Here is a 7,415-nt window from a genome sequence, read left to right as displayed (position 1 = left end):
CACTTCCTCATAAATCTGAAGTAGACTGAACTGCGCGCTGCCGGCTGCCCGCTGCCAGGCACACACACACACACACACGGCACTCGCACGGTCGTAGCGCATTGTCTCATTGGCGGGCCAAATTCTCTGGGCTGGCAAGGCAGAAAGGGAAGGTCGCATCTCCCATCATCAATCCTTTATTTAACCAGGTAGAAATTCATTGAGATTAAAATCTCTTTTACGGGAATGACCTAGCCAAGAAGGCAGCATCATGATAAAATAAACACTATCAACAGTCACATAAATTCTCACTCCCCTTATGAAGACATACGGGAAAATTCCAGAACGGCGCGTCTGAGCTTCGTTTTTTCAAAGGTGGGCAGAATGCCTAGTGCTCGTTTTACACCCAACGAGATTTCTAGCTACTGGGGGAGCATAGGTAGGCTAGGGGAACCCATATTAATGTTAGAAAACCTCAGTGAAATTGTCATGCCATGGGATCTTTAAAAAGTATCCGCACCCACTCAAACCAATTGGAATAAGTGTATATATATGTTGATTATAGTGGACTACATCACCTCTTCTATTCCACATGGAATTCTATTCCGATTGTGATGCCCACTAATGTGTGCCCACATTTGTGTATATTAAGTTTTTATATACTGCACCATTTTATATTATTAATACACTTTATTTCCTACTAAATTGATCTTATTTTGTATGAGCAATATCTTTTATAGTTTTACATTTTTACAATGCAATTGCACTATCCTGCCAGTAGGAGGCACAGTAATATTGTGGTTTGCCTGAATCCCCGTGAGTTCCTCATAACTAATGAGGATTTGGAAAGACAAGCCACGTCTCCCGTGTCAGCATTCTTTCCTTGTGTTTTCAGGTGGGTTATGTGTTTAAAATGTAAAACAAGTCGATGTTAGTGATTGGAGAATGTGTAGTGTAATGTTTTCGTAAAGTATGAGTGTGAAAATGAGCACATGTGTAGCTTGTAAGGTCCGACGCTCGCCGAGAGATTTGTAATGGCGGCGCCGTTTGAAGTCTTACTGTTAAGATAGTAGCTTTAAGCTAGTACAGACCACGCTCATGTCCATCATTTTGTTTTATTGTAATTACACCACACGTGGCTCACTTCTTGATGTTTTGTAAAGTGTTAAAACGTTTATTGATTGTTGTAAAGTACTTTAAAGATACTGTTAAAAACGGGTTAAGAAAAGTTATTTGAAGTTCATTAATAAGAAAATGTGTATGTTAAATATAAAGGTAAATGTTTGATATAGTTTACAAGGTACTGTTAAAAATACTAGTCCAGGAAAACTTAAGGGGTTTTAAGAGCATTAAAGATGCACTTTTTACAAACTGTATTGTATCAGAGACAAGAGAGATGAAAGAACAACACTGTGAGAAAAGGTGTGTTTTGAATTAAGAGTATTTTTTTTGTGTATTTTGGTTTGTTTTAAGAACATATAATATGTCTAATTAGACAACATATGCAGTTATATGATACCGAGTTTAAAATGTATAGACAATGTGAAGATAAACAGTAGCCTTCAGTAAATCAACATGTTAAATGAATAAATATAACTAATGAGGATTTGGAAAGACAAGCCACGTCTCCCGTGTCAGCATTCTTTTCTTGTGTTTTCAGGTTATCTATAATCTGTCCACGGGCGCTCCCACCTGGGACCCGTTACACAATCAGAGAATTGTATTCCGATTGAGGCGTATATATGATCATTTTTTATTCCGATTGAGCTGTTCTTCCATTTCTAATCGGATCAGAAGTGTCCATGTAAACGCAGCTAATGGCTGCTTTAAAATATAACTTATATCGAAACAAAATAACCCAGGCGCAGTCTCATATACGAGCCGTTTGCTTAGTGGCCTATAAGGAAGGCGCTGCAACGAGACGCGACATGGGATGGATCGTCACTTAATTTAAACTTTTTGTTTCCTTTCGGGAGTGCGTGTGTATTTAACAATGTATATATATTTTTAATTTGATTGGTTAAACCGTCATCTGCGCATCTCTAACACACACACACACACAGCTTTATTCCAATTCAATTTTAACATTTTGAACTCTGTTCAAATTTCTCACGTGATTAAAGCTATTCAACATTTCTAGTGGCTACTACTACTACTCCTACCAATACTACTACTACTACTACCATTACTACTACTACTACTCCTACCAATACTACTACTTCAGCTACTACCTACTACTTCAGCTACTACTGCTTCAGCTACTAATACTACTACTGCTTCAGCTACTACTATTTATACTTCAGCTACTACTACTACTTTATCTTCTACTACTACTTCAGCTCCTACTACTTTAGCTACTACTACTACTTCAGTAACTACTACTACTAATTCAGCTACTACTACTACTACTTCAGCAACTACTACTACTAATTCAGCAACTACTACTTCAGCTACTACTACTTATACTTCAGCTAGTACTACCTTCAGATTCTTCAGTTCAATTAATTTCACATTTCTTCATTTTCAGCAATGCTTTACGCTTTTTATTCAGCCTTCAGCATTCACACACGTTTTCTGCAGGAAATACAATTTCTAGTTCTTATTCTTCCTCCCGATTTTTGGTCTTCAACTCCTCTGCCATACTTTCAGCTACAGAAACCATTCAACTATCAAAACCTTCAGGTCTTTACCTGTTACGGGCCAAGACGGAGTGAACCCAAACGCACGGCACAAATGACAACAGGACGAGATTGGTAGCAATTAACCAGTTTATTGCTACACAGAGGAGAATGTTCGTGGGGATCCGGAGTCCGCTGACCGGGTTGTCTGAACCGGAGTTGGTGGGTCAGGTAGATTGCCGAACAGGTAGTCACCCTCGATGGTTCGGAGGAACTGGTATTCCGGCAGGAGAGCAGAGTCGAATGACGGACGTGATTAAGATGACTGAGGAGGAAGACAGCTGGATCAGGAATGGAGACTCAAATAAGAATAACTGGAACAGGCAAGAGAAGTCGGAGGATAACTTCACCAGGTAAGTATAGCTGACGATCTGGCGACGAATGGTTGAATGACTGGGGAAGATATGCAGGTGGATGTGATTGGTGATGATGGTCAGGTGCGGTTGATCAGCGTGGCTGGGTCGGGGAGTTGAGCAGGCCACGCCCCCGTATCTGAAACAGAACATGACGACAGAGACAGACAAGACTAACAGAAAACCAGTGGCAGCTAGGATCCGGTAGGAGAGACCGTGACATTAACGACATGATGGCTATTTATACAGCGTTTTTGAACTCTTTCACCTTTTTGCACTATTAAGGTTTTTCCACCTTTTTTTTCTTTACAATATAAATCAATGAGCCAATTGCCTCTGGTAGTTCAACTGTTTAAGACATCGTAACCTGGGCTTAATTTAAGCCGGAACACTCCGCCACCTCCGACGTTGGATCCGGAAACTTCTTTATTGGATCCGCCACCTCCCGTGTCACTGAAAAATGAATCGCCAAGATTCTGACCCCAGATCTGCTCATGTGTGATCCACACAAAAGATCGGAAGACGACTAATCCCCATGACCACTTGCATGTGCGCCACATAAGTTAATAGAAATTATCACAAATTAAACATCACAGAGTACAGAGCAGGATTTCGAACGTTTACAATATCTCAACTAACTATTTTTAATAAGGATATTGATCCGGCACGCCTCCTCTTTGCAACGGAATTTGTTTAAGAAATAAAACTATTTAATTTTACATACACACACTAAAAATATATCTATCTATTAGTTTCTAAATTAATATTTGGAAAATTAAAAAAGATATTTTGGAAAAATTCCAGGTTTTCCGCAGTGTGCCTCTCTGGTATTGAGTGGGTCTGCAGGATCGCACTCTGCACAACCCAGTCAGTAAAGAGGTCACGGTCACGTACGACTCCGTAAGGGATGGATCTCACGGAGGGAGGCTGCTGCTTCGCTGTACATGTTCTCCACCCGCAGTCATAGTTTGGGAACATGGCATTGTGTAATCCGGCTCGAGAAATGCGATTAGATCGCGGAAGACTAACACGTCACGTCTCTTGCAAAGGCTACCGTATTTAAAATAGCATGCATATGTAACGGAGTAAATAAAATGAGTATGTAAATAATTAAATCCTGTATCATTTGTTCAAGACTTTTATTTAGATATTTTGGTAGTGTTGGATCCTGGGTATCCTGCAGCAGAAAAGACGTATCTGCTGCAGGCTTAATAGGTCTATGGCTGCAGGTAGGTTGAGCATGAAACTTGTCCGCATGAAATATATGTTAAAAGTCATGTTATCATTGTCACTTATCTTTAGACGGTTGTTTAATACATTTTTCTGATATTTAGCATAGTATTGTTTATTTTATTTTCTATTTTCGTTTGCACGCACATGGTTGTCGTGCAATTTCTAATTTTGTATTTATTTTGTCTAGGCGGACCAGGAAATGCTTATACCCTGTCTTTATGTTTGCTGACCCATTGTTCAGCTAACCGATAAGTTGTTTTAGTTTTATGTATGTTTGAAATCCCACTCGTGGCGTTGCTAGCATTCGCAACCTAGAATGTCTAGCTGGTCACGCCATTATTGTGTTTTACATGCAATACCGCCGGTCGCCACACAAGTGGGGAGTTCACTTGTTTACGAGCGTTGTTCAGCGCGACTCCGTTTTCTTACTTTGTAAATATATATTGTTTGTTGGTTTTCTCTCTCTCCCCTCTGCGTTCCGGGACCTCCCACTTTACAAATTAAGCACTGCTGACGAAGCTTGATCCTCTGTTCTCTGAACTCTGTTACAACTCTGGTTTATACCCCCCCTAAATGTGAAGAAATAAACCGACTAGGCCGACTTGAGGGCCACTTTATTGGAGGCCTTTTTATCACGGAGAAACTATGCATCAGATAATTGATCGCACACGACAGGGCCCATAAACTCCTAATCAAATGAATCCTATTTACCTGGAATTTCCCCAGTTAATCATTAGATTTTTTTCTGAGACCTTCAACCTCACTTTTTAATTCAGCACCCACCGCATTGTCCGCATGTAATGCATTTTCTAGTTTATTTACATTTACGCAGGAGCGTAAGGACGTTCGGCAGTGTTGCCAGATTGGACGGTTTTTCCCGACCTATTGGGCTACTTTTAATCATGTACCCGGCTACGCTATTCTCTTAAAGAAAATACCATTACTACCATTGCTAATACTACCATTAGTACTACAAATTCAGCTACTACTACTACTACTACTTCAGTTATTACTACTACTACTTCAGCTACTACTACTTCATCTACTACAACTACTACTTCAGCTACTACTTCTACTACTTCAGCTTCTACTACTACTTCATCTTCTACTACTACAGCTAAATGTAAATGGATTGCATTTATATAGCGCTTTTCTAACCATTGGCCACCCAAAGCGCTTAACAATGTTGCATCACATTCACTATTCATGCACCGAGGCGGAGTCAGCCATGCAAGGCGACAGCCAGCACGTCGGGAGCAGTTAGGGTTAGGTGCCTTTCAAGGACACCTCGACATTCAGCTAGGAGGAGCCGAACCAGCAACTTTAAGGTCACCAGCCAACCCGCTCCTGCTGAGCTACTACTTCTTCAGCTTCTAGTACTACTTCAGCTACTACTAGTACTTCATCTACTACTTCAGCTTCTTCTACTACTTCAGTTTCTACTACTACTTCAGCTAGTACTACTACTACTTGAGCTACTACTAAAGCTACTACTACTTCAGCTACTACTACTAATACTACTTCATCTACTTCTACAACTTCAGCTGCTAATACTACTACTTCTACTACTTCAGCTTCTACTACTACTTCAGCTACTACTACTAATACTTCAGCTACTACTTATACTTCAGCTGCTACTACTGCTACTACTCTCAGATTCTTCAGATCAATTCATTTTACATTTCTGCATTTAAAGCAATGCTTTGCGCTTTTCATTCAGCCGTCAGCATTTTAGTATGAAGTTTCTCTGAAATACAATTGGGAAAAAGCTTCGGCGGCAGTCCGGCAGCTCTGGCGGGAGTAGTCTGGCAGCTCCGTCGGAGCTGCCAGACTGCCGCCGAACAGTAGTTAATTTGAGCCGGATCCTGCCGGAACAAGATCCGGCACCTCTTACTTTTGGCCTCCCTGTGTTCCGGTACTTATTTGGGCAGATCCGGTACCTCTCATGAAAAAAATATAAAATAAAAAATGTTTAAAATAAAATAATAATATGCATATATTAATTTACAGAACAAATCCCAAGAATTTCATGTTGTTTATTAAGATTTAACATAATTTGAAAGTGTCTGTTGACGCACTGAAAAGCTGCGGGCCAACAAACCGCGCCCGACACTTTTGAAATTCGCCGCATCTGATGAGCAAGCAGAGAGGAAAAAACGGTTACCATGCATTACCACATGCGTGTGCGCCACGCACAAGTTAATAGAAATTATGATAAATTAAATATCAGAGAGCAGTATTGTGAACGTTTACAATATCTCATGTTAATTTACAATCTGCAAAATGTGTCAGCGTTGGCCGACTAACTCTTTTTAATTAGGATATTGATCCAGCGCTCCTCTTTGAAAGTAATATTTAAAAAAGGAAACTAACTCGCTCGTTTGGTAACTGTAGGCGGGGTACTCTCAGAAATGCATATCTCACAAAAAAATCATGTGAGGATCACTGACTAACAAACTTTTTGACTTGATTTCACAACCTATAGATCAGGGGTCGGCAACCCTAGGCACGCGTGCCACCACTGGCACGGGGCAGCATAATCATTGGCACACTTAAAAAAAAATAATATATATATTTTTTTTTTTTCTTTTATTATTATTATTTTAAAAAATCACAGCACAATGCGGCAGCATAATCATTACTACCGATTTTTTCAGCACTTTATTCTGTTTTGGGCATTTCCTCCCAGTGCAAATATGTTTAAATTAGTTACAGAAACCAGTGTTCTGAAATGGGATCAATTAATAGTTTTTAAACCTATGTTGTGAGTAATAGAGAAGAAAATATTTAAAATATTGTTGCAAGTGGCCTTTATGCATCGCCTTCACATGGTTTTGCAAAGCTGTACATGCCTTAAAGATATTGATGTGGATGGTTCCAACATTCTCATATATTCTCATTTTTTACATTTCTCACAGTTTAAATATGTTTTTGAATGAGTTTCTGAAAATGGTGTTTTAAAATGGGACATATGTAATTATAATTTGTAAGCCCATGTTGCAAATATAACAACCAAAAAAACATTTAAAATGTTGATGCATGATTGTGGACTATATGGAAATAATACAATTTCAGTTCTTCTGGAAATGTTTTTGGTCGCTGTGTCATAATTCAGCGTAATTTGTAATATATTGTTGCTTAAGGCACACTCATTAACGAGAAAATGTAAAAC

This window comes from Pollachius pollachius (genome assembly GCF_949987615.1).
Source record: "Pollachius pollachius genome assembly, chromosome: 15".
Classification (NCBI taxonomy): domain Eukaryota; kingdom Metazoa; phylum Chordata; class Actinopteri; order Gadiformes; family Gadidae; genus Pollachius; species Pollachius pollachius.
Note: the sequence above shows the minus strand (reverse complement) of the source record.